This window comes from Cervus canadensis, chromosome 25 (assembly GCF_019320065.1).
Source record: "Cervus canadensis isolate Bull #8, Minnesota chromosome 25, ASM1932006v1, whole genome shotgun sequence".
Lineage (NCBI taxonomy): Eukaryota > Metazoa > Chordata > Mammalia > Artiodactyla > Cervidae > Cervus > Cervus canadensis.
In genome coordinates, this window is record NC_057410.1 from 42,608,285 (window position 1) to 42,623,514 (window position 15,230).

A 15,230-nucleotide genomic window follows, 5' to 3' on the forward strand; every position below is an offset into this window, starting at 1 on the left:
CTGTTCTCCAGCGTTTCTTCAAGCTGGCCAGCAGCAGGGGCCGCTCACCGACTTAGGGCCTACTGGACGCTCCGCAGTATAGCAGCGGGGACAGAGCTTTGCCAGTCCTTTGGGAGGGGCTGTATTTTCACCTTGCTTACCAGGACCTCAATGGATCAAATCCCACCCAGGCATCTCAACAAGACAGGGGTGCAGATGAAAAAAATCCTTGTGTTTTTGCCGGTCTCTATGTAGTTCAGGAAATTGTTTCATCTTGCTCAGTTGTCATTATGAGAAACAGGCTGCCTATTTTTGAGGGGTTTCCACTTCCAGCTGCCGAAGAGATACTATACTTTCTGAGGAAAAGGATGGTGCCCTTTTCTGCCCTCTGTAGGAGAGATTTTTTTTTTTCTTTTTGGAGGACATTTTAAATTATGACCATAAAATTTCATGACCTCACTTACTGGGTATTATTCTTTTTTTTTAGAGGGTAAGCTGGTCCCCACCACCCCACCACCACCCCCAGAGGATCAAGGTATTCATTTCCTTCCTTTCTTCTACGGCATGTTCTGGATGCCTTCACTGCTAGGCACAGGACAAACAGTAAAAATGATAGATTTCCTGCCCTTCTAGGTCAAACAGAGGAATACAAACATTTTAAAATTAAGTGCTATGATATTGATGCTGTCACAGTCATCTGTGCAGAGTATAGTTGGGGCGTAATAAAAGGCTAGGGATTTAAATGTGGGGGCAGGCTCATAAATACCGAAGAACAACACGGGAAAGTGTTGACAGGAAGAGAAAGGGATGTTAGCCTTCCTGGAAGAAGGATCCGGGAGAGCAAAGTCCAGATGGAGGCAACACTTGATATGCTGTGGGAGTTGCAGAAAGTCTGAATCATTTGCAACTGGGGTTAGAGGGAGTGCAAAGGACAGTGCGGATGAAGTAGGCAGGGAAGCATCATGGAAGAACTGGACGCCACAGCTTAAGAGTTTGGATTTTCCTGTAAGAAAATGGGAAAGCCACAGAAGAGTTATAAGCCAGGGTAGAAAATTGATGCCAAGGAAACCAAAAGGGCAGTTATGAGGCTCTGAGCTTAAGACAGCAGCAGGGGGACTGGAGAAGAGGAGCAGCAACTAGAAATGTTGGAGGCTGAATGACTGTGACTTAATGTTCATTTTCCTGGGCTCCAAAATCACTGCAGACGGTGACTGCAGCCATGAAATTAAAAGAGGCTTACTCCTTGGAAGGAAAGTTATGACCAACCTAGACAGCCTATTAAAAAGCAGAGACATCACTTTGTCAACAAAGGTCTGTCTAGTCAAGGCTATGGTTTTTCCAGTGGTCATGTATGGATGTGAGAGTCCCTTGGACTGCAAGGAGATCCAACCAGTCCATCCTAAAGGAGATCAGTCCTGGGTGTTCATTGGAAGGACTCATGTTGAAGCTGAAACTCCAATACTTAGCCACCTGATGCAAAGAGCTGACTCATTTGAAAAGACCCTGATGCTGGGAAGACTGAAGGCGGAGGAAAAGGAGGACCTACAGAGGTAAATGAGATGGTTGATGGTCATTCACCATCATATTGAGCATAGGTTGGTGGACTCTGGATTAGTTAATGGACAAGGGAGGGCCTGGCGTTGCTGCAGTTCATGACGGTCGCAGAGTCGGATACGACTGAGCGACTGAACTGAATATTCCAATGGATCCAAGGAGACAGAAGTCCAAGGTTATTTTAGTTTTCCACTGAAAGTTTCTTTCACTGAAAAGGAGTTTTAGAGGAAGAGTAGGTTTGACCGGAAGTTTGACTTTAGACATGTGGATTTTGAAGTGCTGGTGGAATGCTCATGGGGAATGGCAGTGTCCATCAGGCAGATGAATAAACAGGTCTAGAGCTCAGTGGAGAGATTAGAGAGAGAGCTAGCATAGAGATTCAGATCTGAGCACCATCAGATATAGGCTTTTAGAAGCCAAGACCACGTCCCATGGAAAGTGTGTGTGTATGTGCTAAGTCACTTCAGTTGTGTCTGACTCTTTGCGACCCAATGGACTGCAGACTGCCAGGCTCCTCTGCCCAGATTCTCCAAGCAAGAATTCTGCAGTGGGTTTCCATTTCCTCCTTCAGGGGATCTTCCCAATCCAGGGATTGAACTTGAGAGTTTCTTATGTCTCCTGCACTAGCAGGCGGATTCCTTACCACTAGCGCCACCTGCATGGCCTGAAAAAGGCCAAAGGACAGAGCCTTCAATGGAAAAGGCTAATAGTTAAAGGGGGCTTCCCTGGTGGTTCAGCAGTAAAGAATCTGCCTGCCAATACAGGAGATGTGGAGTCAATCCCTGGGTTGGGAAAATCCCCTGGAGGAGGAAATGGCAACCCATTCCAGTAATCTTGCCTGGGAACTCCCAAGGACAGGGGAGCCTGGCAGGATACAGTCTGTAGGGTTGCAAAGAATCGGACACAACTTTGCAACTACACAAAACAACAACAGTTAAAGGACAAATAGGGAAGAGTTCGCAGAGGGCAGAGAGAGAAGACAGTGGGAGGCGCAAGTGTCTCTTTTGGCTTCTGGGAAGCAACTCTTGGAGGTCATACGTTCTCTCCATCTCCCTGAATCTTTTGGCCTTTCTGGTTCTCTCTTTGTATTGGTTTTATCTCTTTCTCTCTAAGGACACCTTTCTCTGCTCATTCATAATTTCTGACCCTCATAACTTTGGGCTCACATGATCAAACAACTGCCTCTAGAATCTCTTCATAGACCATGACCTTTCAACTCTTACTCCATACTGTTGTCTATTTCAAATTCCTGAGCAAGGAAGAATCTGATAGGTTTAACTCTTCTTGTAGAGCCAGGTCACATCAAGGATCCAGGCTACACTGACCAGGTGTGTGCCCACATTCCAATCACCTACGGTCCCAAGAGTCTCGGGCATAAAACATGGCTGTCTGTGTTCATCCCTCTGAGAGGAGATATGGGCGAGGAGAGAAGAATGTGGTTAGTTGGGCTGAATGACATCTGTAGTTTAAGAAAGTTTATGGAAGGGATTCTTCAACAATGGCAGACCCTATATCACAGTCAAGAAAGTATCCTAGTGATGTGGATGCCAGCTGCTGGGATGGTGGGGAGGGATCTGGTTGCTGTGAGTGGGCAGTGAAGGAGGGACGGAATTGGAGAGGTAGAACTGTGGTCTCCCCTTCATCAGCATCTTTACCTCAGACTTTATAATATAAAGGAAAAGAAGGAGGCTGACGTTGATCCAGGACACAGAGTTAGCGATCATTGCCCTTTTTCTCACTTCTCAAACATATACTTTATTATTTTAGGTATTTGCTCCTGTTCAGTACTAGAGCAGTGGGTTTGGACCTATGAGCACAGATAACAGAACTATCCTTAGAATATGGAGAAGGGATCCCTTTGAATGATACTGTGGGAGGGAAATAAGAAGTGATGTGGGTAAGTATCAGGAAAGGGAGGAGGCTGACAAAAGACATTAAGTCCACTCTGCAAGGCCCTTCCCCCTTCGCTCCCTTCACTTCTTTACTTCTCCTCACCTCCCTAAGAGTTAACAGGTAATCAAACGATCCTGCAGATTCTGAGATATTCTAAATGGATCCCCTAGAAAGTCCAAGGTAAGGGAACCATCCTGGTCCTGTAAGACCAAACAGGCTCTGCTGTTGAGGGCACTCACCAGGGAAAGCTAGGCTGCCTGTAGGCTTGTTTTATGATTCCTTTGGGATGCTCCGTGATGCTGATTCATTGGCAGGGGTTTCTGCCAGTCCTGACAGCAGGCTAGGGCAGCACACCCAGGTGTCACAGACTACTCATAAAGTATGACAGAGCTCATTGGCTTTTATTATATGAATTCTCTCATTATTCTCATAACAGAATGTCTCTCACTGACTCTCATTATATAAACTCTCTCATCATATGAATAAGAGAACTGAGGCCTGAAGAGGTGAAGTCACTTGCCCAGGGTCACATAGTTGGTGGCAAAACCAGCAACAGAACACAGGCTCCCCAACTCATGGTTCAATGTTGTTGTTACTGCTATTATTTTAGTACAGTCATTTCCCACTACTTTAAACATAGCCTTCCACTATCCGGTATAGGCTCCGCCAGAGTCCTGGATTTTCCTGAAAAGATGACATTTCATGTGGGTTGTAGAATGTGAGCAGGGCTCACCAGGCAAAAAGGTGAGGCAAAGGGTGTGACTGGGGCTAAGTGTGCAGGATCTACTGCCTGGGAGGAGGTGATGATCATGCCTGGACACAGAGGCCTCTCATGGCCTCTGTCTGAATTACCAAAAACTCGGAACTACCTGCCTTCAGCTTGTCATCCTTCCCAAGTAGACACAGTAGCTGCAGTGCCCACCATCTTGCCTGTCCATGCTCTGACATCTAACCTACTGGCTTCTTCCCTCTTCTCACTCACTCTCCCACTGCTGCTGTCCTTTCCACCAAGAGCACCTGGAAATCCTTCTTCAGAGAAAACCAACGACCCTATGCCATCACGTTTTTCATTTAACATATACCTCCTGAAGCCTGGCTACCTTTCAGGGAACCACTTGTCAACCTCTCCCCTGCAGGATGCTTATTTTCTGACATCATGTGGACCACAAGGAGACCCTGGGAGGCTGAACGGAGGAGAGAGGGGTTAGCCTCCTCCCTGGTCCCCACTCTTCGTCTCATCGTTGATTCTCTGCTGTTGAACAAAAGCAGCCCATTTGAGGATGTTAACTGGCTCTGGCAGCTGCCATCATTGGTCTTCCACCAAATTTTCAAGATTGAACACTTGTCTGTTGTCAACTAATATTTTCCTAGATAAATCTCTGCATAACAACAACAACAAAAAATCTCTGCATAACATTTTTTTCAACACTCCTTTCTCGAGATATTCCTCCTCAGTAACTACTTGAACACTCATGACTTAAACAACCACTTCTGGATCTTGAGCTGAAACTTTCCTAAGAGTTCTAGTTTGCACATGGGATATCTTCAGTACTGGGTATTCCGCAGGCCCAGCAAATCCAACTGGACAATAAGCAACCCCTAATTTCCAAGCAGCCCTTAGACCTCTGTTTCCTCCCAGGCTCCTCCTCCTCAGCAAATTACTGTACTACTCAGCTAGCCACCCACATCGGGAACGTGCTGGGAGGTGAAGGGCGAGTATCCCAGACTTCATTCTGTCTCTCACTTACAATATATAACCAGAATCAAGTCATAATAATTTTACCTCAAGTCTTTTTTTCATTTCTACTTCCTCTGCCTTAATCAAGGCATTACCTCTTTTCATTTAGGTTTTTGAAATGGGCTCCTAACTGCTGCCCTGGCCTTCAATGAATTCTACTCTAATCTATCCTGTAGGCTATACAGTCATAGTGATTTTTCTAAAATAGACCTATAGTCACATCACTCTCTCCCTAAAGTCCCTCAATAAACCTTTATGTCTTGAGAGGAAATGTATAGCACTCAAGGCTTCCATGTTTGGGACCCTTTCAACCTGGCTATTCTTATCTCCACACTCACTATTTGCATTCATGGAATGTCAAGTCCCTAAGGAAGTCATGCTCTCTCACGTTTTTGCAATATTTGTTGCTAGTCCTTATTGAGACGTTACTATATAAAAGCATCTCTGTTACTTGATCTCTTCCTGCTCACAACTGCATGTGGTCAGTTACCATTTTCCCCCAGTTGACAGATGGAGAAAGTGAAGCAGAAATAAGTAACCTCACTAAGCTCACACAGCTAGCGATGGAAACAATTTCAACTCCATCAGTCTCTCTCTAAAACCAATTCTTTTAATCACTATTTACAGCACTGTCATACTGAAAGATCCTTCTTTCTTCATTTAGCTTACCTTGTACTCCTCCGCATTCTGACTGCGACCATCAAAGTTCTGAAAAACCTCTCACAAAAGTATCAACGAGGGACTCAAAAGAGAAAATTTTCCATTCTCTTGTTACTTGATCTTTCAAATGCTTTCAACCATTGGTTACTCCATAGGCCTTGAAATAGCGTCTTCCTTGACTCATGTGATGATCTGCCCCTGGTTTTCTGCTTTATCTTTGGATGAGCTTTCTCAGCCACCTTTGTTGTTCAGCCTTCTCTACAGAAGCTTAACACTGGGGTTTCAGTTTCTTCATCCTCTTCTCCTTATGCTTTTTGTACTCAGTGATCTTATCCACGTTCCAGCTTTAATGTCCATCTATCTATTGATAACTTCAAAATTTGCATCCAGGCTCCCCCTTTGTTCTACAAACCCTTTTGAACCAGGGCTTCTTTCATATTACTTGAATTTCTCAAAACCATCCTACACTCAACATATCTGGAACAGAATTTGTTTTCTCCCTGATACTGCTCTTCCATGTACCTCAGCATCACCTTCCACCAAGACAATCTAGAAACGTTTATAGCCCATCAACCAAGAGGACTAAGAACAAAACTGCCATCCAAGTTAGATTTATTTCGCTTACTAAAGCCTGCAGAGAAGCACTCCAGGAGAATCGTGGGTTGTCTCAGTAAGAGAAGAGTTTTTAGGAGCTTCTTACAGGATTTGGGCTTATAGCGTAAGGTTGTAGTGAGCATTTAAAAACACAAGGTATACAGCTTTGAAATGGACGTTGTCAAAAAGCCAGGGACATGCAATGACTGTTCTTTTCTTAAAATCTAGAAGTCAGGAGAGTTTAAGTAGGCTGAAAGTAGTCTCTGCTACAAAGTAGCAATTACATGTTAGTCAGAAGAGAGATGTTGAGAATGTTCTTGTCTGTCTTGTTCCAGACATGTCATGGAGTAGCTTTCTCGAAATATTGTCCGTAATTGTCATTTGAGTTTTAGCACTTCCCAGTTTTAGTTATTTTTGGAAAAAGTGACTTGAACTTTCAGCTTTAATTTTCCAGTATAAAAAAATAAAGAAAATATCTATTATTATTTTGGGCATAAGGTTCAAGATCACTTTACTTATGATTTTGAAAGTGTTAGTTGCTCAGTCATGTCTGACTCTTTGCAACCCTATGGGCTGAAACTCATCAGATTTCTCTGTCCAGGCAAGAATACTAGAGTGGGTTGCTATTCCCTTCTCCAGGGGATCTTCCTGATCCAGGGATTGAACCTGGTTCTCCTACACCACAGGCAGATTCTTTACCATATGAGCCATTTCCTTTTAATAATGAAACTTTTTTAGGTGTCTAAGACAAAAAACAAAACAAATATTTTTCTGGCCATTTGCAAAAACAGTTCTGTCTGATTGGTAGATGATGAGACCTACCCTTTAGAGGTAGGACAACTAAGAAAGAATCAATTACTTGAGGTTTTTAGGGTTATGCACCCACCAATATCCTGATTTTCTCAAGAGGAAGCTGAAAAAATTAAGAAGACCAACACAGAAGACCCTTAAACAATCAAGAGGTGAGACATTACCTGTAGTGGTTAAATAGTTAGACCCTGAAGCCAGATGCCTGGATTTGAACCTTGACTTTACCATTCTCATACTTCCTCTTACTTGGAGCAAGTTGCTTGACCTCTCTCTATTTCAATTTTCCCTTCAGTAAAGTAACAGAAATAATATAGCCCCTTCCTCTTAGGATTGTTATAAGGATTAACTAAGTTAATAAATATAAAATGCTTAGAACAGCACCAAGCAGAGAGTAGGCACTCAATAAATATTTAGTTGGCATTATTATTATAATCCATCATGTCATTTGGAGTTTAAAAAACCTTTTAAAATTTGAGTAGTTGCCAAGGACACTCTGGTTAATGGTATGTATGTGTATAAGAGAAACATAAAGTTGGAGTCACCTCTAAAATTTTTAAAACAGATCTGGCCATTCAAGAAGACTTCTTCAGAGAGAGCTCTCAGATGCCAGCACATTTGAGAATAGTGAATCTGGAATTATGTTAACATATTGGAAGCTTCCATGGAGACTGCGATGGTGAAAGAGCAATTTGAATAGTAGACTTTCAGAACTGTCAAAGAAATTGATGATGTATCCCTGCTTGCCAGGAAGGGGCTTATGCAACACCTTTGGACTGCATATAAGAGGAACTATTGTGGGGGGGCAGATTTCACGAAATCTGTAACTGAAGTGGCTCCTTCTTCTCTTCCTGTCAAATTGGCCATTTTGACATCTATTAACTAATACACGTAAGTGGGGTAAATTTTTTTTTTTTATTATGACATCTGTTTAAATTGGCCTTCTCTGTCTGTTCATAATTCCAGTTAAGCTATATGCTTCTAGCATTTACCAGACAAGGTGGATACTTTGGGTAGAGAAAAACAGGATTTGCAGGAAAGAATAAATTGTAGGTTATTTTTAAAAAATAATCAAATACGGGACATAGAAAAGCTCTTTGTATTTGGTGACTGGTCATTTGTGCATTTTTGGAGGGTATATTTGAGTTTAATTTATTGTCCCACTTATGCAGACTTCAGTTATCTGAATTGGTTTCTGTCTAGTCACTAGTATATTGCTTGCCTATGCTTCCTTGTGTTTCATGTATAAATATTGAGGCAGGATCCTATTCGGGGTTTGCAGTTCATTGTTATGAAACTGTCTGTGGATTCTATGTTTAACCATCAATGATTTCCCAAGCTGGCAACTTTTATGAAAAGAACTAAATCCAAATGTCCTGTATATTTGTTTAAAAAAGGGAAATTCATCCTTGGCTCAAGAAAAAGCAGAGTTCTTAGATAGTTAATGTATACAATGCATTTAATAGTATTATTAACCTTAAATTAGCAATTTTCCTTCTGAGAAGATATTCATAGAAAGTAAATGACTGAAGAAAAGAATAATGTCATGTGTTCAAACGCATTTGCAGTCGTCTTAGGCACCATAGCAAGAGGTTGGCTGGAAGTCTAATAATAAAATAAAGAGTAAACAGAGTAAGTTTCATTAGGATGGGCTGAGGTCATTTAAAATAATCATGATGAAGGCAGTGTAGAATCAGGGGGAAACATTTCTTACATAACGTTAAGTAAAAGAGGCAGAATATAAATGGCATGTTGACTATTAAGGCAAATGTAAACAATAAATACATTTGAACTGAATAAAAATACCTACTTGGTGGTGGGAATATAAGTAATTTAACTATATTTTCATTTTTTTAAACAAAAAGAAAGTAAAAAGTTCTAAATGGCATGACTATATTATTTGAGAGCCAAATTCTTCATTCATTTCTCATGGATTTGTACAAATGATAGCTTGTATGTTAGAGCAATTTGAGGTTTAGCCCAGGAACCTGATTTGTTTGCCTCAAAAGACTCACTGTATCTTGACTTTTTTTACATAAATTCTGTGCAAATTCCAATGTCTACTGGCTTGCTAATTTTATTTCTATGAAAATATCACATGGGTGAAAGATACCATAGTCAGAGATAAACAGGAAAAGCACAGTATACAATGTGGAGAGTCTATCAAAAGACATGAAAGCCTTCTGAAGAGTTGTTCCTAACCTATATGTATATAAGTTAGAGTTTTATGGTAGATATACAGATAACAGAGAATATTTTCACATTCTTAAATTTTACTTTCAAATTAAATCTTTGACATTATATTAAAAAGACAGCCATAGTCAGCTGAAAAATGGTTGCAAAAAACTCCACAATTCAGTCCCCAAATTTATTAACAAGTCTTATTGGGGTAATGTCTGCTAAAAGTAAGCTGCGCTCAGAAGGGATCTGTGAAATTCTGGTCTCCTTTGTATTTACTGTTTGGGAGGGAGCTCTGACCTTCTTAGACACAGACCTCTTGTGCATGAGTCAAGATTTGGTCCACTTAGGGCAGACCTGAGAGGAGTGCCCTGGGCTCTGCACGCTCCCTAACCTTGAAATGCAGCAGACAATATGGAGCCTGGCAATGTCTTGTGTGTTCTTGGCCATAAAAGTATCTCAGAGGAGCCTTAAAGAGTGTCTTCTCAAATGTTAAGCACTTCAGGATCTCCTTAAAAATACGGATTCTGATTGAGTAGGTTTGGAGTAGGGACTCAGATTCTGCATTTTTAACAAGTTCCCAAGTGATGCTGATGCTGGTGGTCTGCAGAGTCCATTTCTGAGTAATAGGACTCTTAAGCTTAGCTTACTTGAAGGAAAAAAAAAAGTGTGATGCAGGGAATTTCCAGCTTAGTCTTTGCTTCCCGTATTATTTCTATGGCTGGAAGCTAATCTTTGGACATGTAAGCATGCCATTCATGTGGACTTCAATGTAAGAAGAAATGTTATATATTGGAATATCTTCGTACAATTTTAACATCACTCTGGTGTCCACAGAGATCAGTATTGGTAACCAAGAAATACACTCTTGGACACACATGTTGAAGTTTTAAGCATTGCCACATGCCCACAAGCTATTTGGAATGTTACTGCTCTAACATTATGCTGTGCAGTCAGTCATCTATTTGGTTAGCTGTTTTTGAAATTTTCTTTGTAATTTTCAAATTTCACGTACAGGCCTCTTTATAAAACCCCCACTCTGATTCTTTTGGGGTGGCCCTTGTATACACAATATGTAAAATGCCAAAGTAGTTGGTATTAAATAATTAGCAAATTACTTTATGTCTATTTTTAGTAAATATCTTGAGATTTATTTTTAAATTAAAAATAATACCATGGGCAGAAAGTTTCTTGGTATTCATTGATCTTCCTAGGCAAGTTAAAACTAAGCACTATCATTGGTGTTTAGTTCTTTCAAAAGTGGCCTTTGCCATAAGTTTTAACTTTAAATTGCAAATTTCTGATTTTAATTTCATATACTTATGAGATAATAAAAGTTAAGTATGACTCCATTATACACAGTAAAAACAAAATACATTATTTGGAATGTCAATGGGATTGTTATCATTGAATCTTTTTTTCTTAAACTGACTAACAGCTGAAGGATCTCTTAAATGTGTTAAGAATATATTTCTTAGGAAATTTACATGGTGATTTGTTTACTTTTGAATATATAGTAGTATATATCTTAATTCTTTGGCTCACCAAAGTCTGGAAATCAGAGCTAGACAAAAGGAAAGAACAAAAAGGAAGTTTGTAAATAGATATAAAGCACTGAAATCATTATGCTTTTAAGATAGCAATTAAGTCCCTAGAGTGAAAGAAGAATGGCTGAACTATTCTAAAGTATTACTGCTTGCACCTTGGGTGTAGACTGTCTTGATACTAACAATCTATATCATCCCCAATGCACGCTGAATTAGCTTATTGCTCTGAGAATTGAGGTTAAGTGTCAAAACATCCAGTTATAAATGTTCAATAAAGTTTTGCTTCCCAGATGGCTCAGTGGTAAAGAATCTGTCTGCAAATGCAGGAGACGCAGGTTCGATCCCTGGGTCAGAAAGATCGCCTGGAGAAGGAAGTGGCAACCTGCTCCAGTATTCTTGCTTGGAAAATCTCATGGCCAAAGGAGCCTGGTGGGCGACAGTCCATGGGGTCACAAGGGAGTTATTATTTTTTTTTACGACTTATTGACTAAACAACAACAAAGTTTTGTTGAACTTATATATTTATCTTACTTGATCAGAGACAAACATACACTGATTTTGGGTAAATTAGATTTGATTGTCTGTTTATTTTTCCAAGATGGCATTTCTATTTTATCCCCCACAAACTGCTATTCTTTCCTTCTCATGCATTTGCATCTTGTAGACAGTTTAGAATCTAAAAATCAGGACATAAATGTATACTTGCTATAACTCCACTAGGCTACTATGACCTTCAGAAGCTCTGTAACATTGCTTTATTTCCTTAACTAAACAAAACTCCAAGAGATATAAAGTTTTAATTTTCATAATAGACCAGTAAGGAGATTCTGGTTGAATTTACTATTGTTTCATTAATCTTAAAGGGAGGAGGTATGCTATTAACAGCTGCAATTTTAATGAAATCCTTTCTTCTCTGAGCATCTGCAACCAATTTATCAGAATGAAAACACATTACCAGTAATATCATTAACAAAACTGGATATTAAAACAGTGCTAGAGATCTAAAATATGAAGCATATTTTAAAAATTCAAATTTGTTTATTTTCAAGAGCAATAACTATTTGCTATTAATAAGAGAAAAGTTATCCAAGAAAACCATTTACCTTGCAAAAGTTTTCAGTTCTTACACTGTAAATGTCGACCCTCAAAACTACTAAATATCATTCCTCAGTATAGGACAACCCGCTGTGAAGGAATGACTCCCCAAATGTTGTATAAGCTGGTGACACAAATGTAAATGTGGAGCCTTGAAAGACATTGTTTATATACTAGAAAGATGGCCAACATCCTCTACATTAAAAATGAACCCTCTTTGGCCTTCAATTTTACTTTCTGTCTTTTTGAATTAAAGTGGAAATACAGCACTAACATTTTTTTCTTTATGATTTAAAAATCTGTCCCTTATGCATTTATTCACAGAGGTTTACCTGCACAGTTATACTGTCTACTAAAATTGGAAATGGTCTGAAGTCACCAGAGCACCAGAGATGTCTGTTGTTATAATCAAATGGATCTGGAACTGTTTTATCTTTCCCTTGAAACACATTATTGGAGTATATTTTGTTCAGTGCAAAACCACCATCAACTCTTTTTCTTGAAAGAGTTGTAGCAGGATTAGAAGACTGGATTCTTTCCTGAGAAGGCAGTTCACCCAGAATACGTGTGCATTTAGTTCAACCTGATTAGCTGACGCACACCAAACCCCATGCTGACTGAATGGAAAGCAATGTGTTGAATTTTAGGTTGGAGTTTGCACACTTTCTCTATTTTTCTAAAATCCAACATGTTCAATCATAACTGTCTGAGTACAAGTTAAAAGCTTTTCCTCCCATAAGGTTTAAATACACACTACTTTCTTCTGTGCTGAAACGTGTTAACTCTCTTATTCTGGATTGTGCATTGGAAAATTCTAATAAAAACAGTACAATTAAAAAAAAAAGTCTTTCATTGACAGAACACCTGCAAACTTAATGAGGCAATCCACCGAGATAAATACATCAACTAATAAATTCCCATACATGCAGCCAGTAGTATCACTGGCCAAGCACAAATCATCAGGGAGGTTTGAGACTTTCAGTTCCTTTGGTCACAGGTTAACCAGAGCACATATTTCACACAGCAGATTATTTCTTAAACAGTCCTTTCCTCCACGAAAACAAACCATTCTACTGACCACATTTAGAAACAACCCGAAGGAAACTATAGCTAAGGGGAAGAATGGGACAGAAGTCAAAGTCTAGGACACAGTTCATGGTAAAGCACTGTGTGTTTATGTGGACACTTTCTTTGTCTCCTCCGGTATGTCATTATCTAACTCTTCACTCTTCCATATGTCTCACACATGTGTTTCAATGACTACATTATGAAATCCTGAATTTTAGGAACTATTAATAGCTTTGAAACCTTTCTTCTCAACCTCTACTTGTAAACCAACAAGACAGTGGGTAACAATTATATTTAATATTCACAAAGTACTTTGGTTGAGATGTAGGGAATTAATAAGAGGATTAACTGCAGATTCAATATAACAGTTATATGATTATTTGTGTTTTATTTTTCTTCTTGAGGCAATTTTGGCATATTGCATTTCTTTGAGAAAAATTTCTGTTTTATATAAATGTTCAAAGGTATTGGCATAAAGCAGTTCATGCTATTCTTACTATCTTTCTAATTTCTGTAGGATCTATAGTGATGTCCCCTTTTATATTCCTATGTTTTATTTTATTTTTTTTAGTGATTACTCTTGCCAGAGTTGTGTCAGTTTTTTTAATCTTAAAACCAACTTTGGAGGTATTAATTATCTGTGTATTTTCCTTCCACTAATTACTAATCTTTTGATTTTTGGTCTTTTATTTTCTAATATGTATTCACAACTAATGTTTCCTTATATCATGGTTTAACTTATCCCATAAATTTTGATCTGCAATTTGCAATAAAAATTACAATCATGTGTAATCAAAAATTGAAATTTTTTCATTATAATTCAATTATTTTCAATATTATTCAAGATATTTTCTCATTTCCACTTTCTTCTTTGACTCCAAAGTTATTTAAATGTATACTTCTTAAATTTAAAGCATATGGGAGGACTTCCCTTGTAGCACAGCATTTAAGAATCTGCCTGCCAATGGAGGGGACATGGGTTTGATCCCTCTTCCTGGCAGATTTCACATGCTGTGGAGCAACTAAGCCCGTGAGCCACAGCTGCTGAAGCCAGTGAGCCCCAGGGCCCAGGAGCTGCAACTACTGAGCCTGCTTGCTACAAGCATTGAAGCCTGCGTACCTAAAGCCTGTGCTTCACAGCAGGAGAAGCCCCCACAATGAGAGCCCATGCCCTGCAACTGGAGAGCAGCTCCCACCCGCCACAACTAGAGAGAGCCCACACAAAACAACGAAGACCAGATGCAGCCAAAAAGGAAAATGAATGAACCAACTAAAAAAGAAAGCACATGGAACCTTACCAAAATATCAGTGGCATTTTTCACAGAACTAGAAAATTTGTATGAAAAAATCAAAATCCCTGAGTAGCCAAAAGAGTCCTGAGAAAGAACAACAAAGTAGTAGGCAGCATCCTTTCTAATTCCAGATATTACAAAGGTACGGTAATCAGAACAGTATGGGACTGGCACAAAAACAGACACATAGCTCAAGGGAACAGAATAGAATCCGGAAATGAACCCACACCTAAATGGATAATTAATCTCCAACAAAGGAGGCAAGACTATACACTGAGGAAAAGACAGACTTCAATAAATGGTGTTGTGAAAATTGAACCGTTACATGCAAAAGAATTCAAGTGGACTACTCTCTCAAATCATGTACAAAAATTAATTCAAAATAGATTAAAAACTTAAATGTAAGACCTGTAGCCATAAAAATTCTAGAAGAAAACAAAGGAAGAAGGCTCTTTAACACTGATCTTAGTAGCAGTTCTTAGATATGTCTCCTTAGGTAAAGGAAACAAAAATAAATGAATGGCACTACATCAAATGGAAAGGCTTTTTCAAAGCAAAGGAAACTATCAACAAAATGAAATGGTCACCTACTGAATGGGAGAAGATATCTGCATATGATGTATCCAATAAGGGGTTAATATTGAAAAATACACAAAGAACTCATATAACATCAAAACCCTTCCCAAACAACCCAATCAAAAGTGGGCAGAGCATCTGAATAGACGTTTTTCCAGAGAAGATATACAGATAGTCAAAAGGGACATGAAAAGATGATGATCAATATCACCAATCATTAGAGAAATGCAAGAAAACCACAATGAGGTA

At 39.4% G+C, this 15,230-nt stretch overlaps 1 protein-coding gene and 1 long non-coding RNA gene across 2 annotated transcripts in view; one reads left to right on the forward strand and one right to left on the reverse strand.

The window, feature by feature from the left end:
• Positions 1 to 15,230, reverse strand: part of METTL25 (methyltransferase like 25) — a 305,346-nt gene that overhangs the window by 183,155 nt on the left and 106,961 nt on the right. The window lies entirely within an intron of this gene.
• The window catches only part of LOC122427532, a 79,742-nt gene continuing 72,566 nt past the window's right edge, over positions 8,055 to 15,230 (forward strand). The window contains exon 1 of the long non-coding RNA XR_006265434.1: positions 8,055 to 8,116. This is a non-coding gene — a long non-coding RNA (uncharacterized LOC122427532). The remainder of the gene's footprint in view (positions 8,117 to 15,230) is intronic.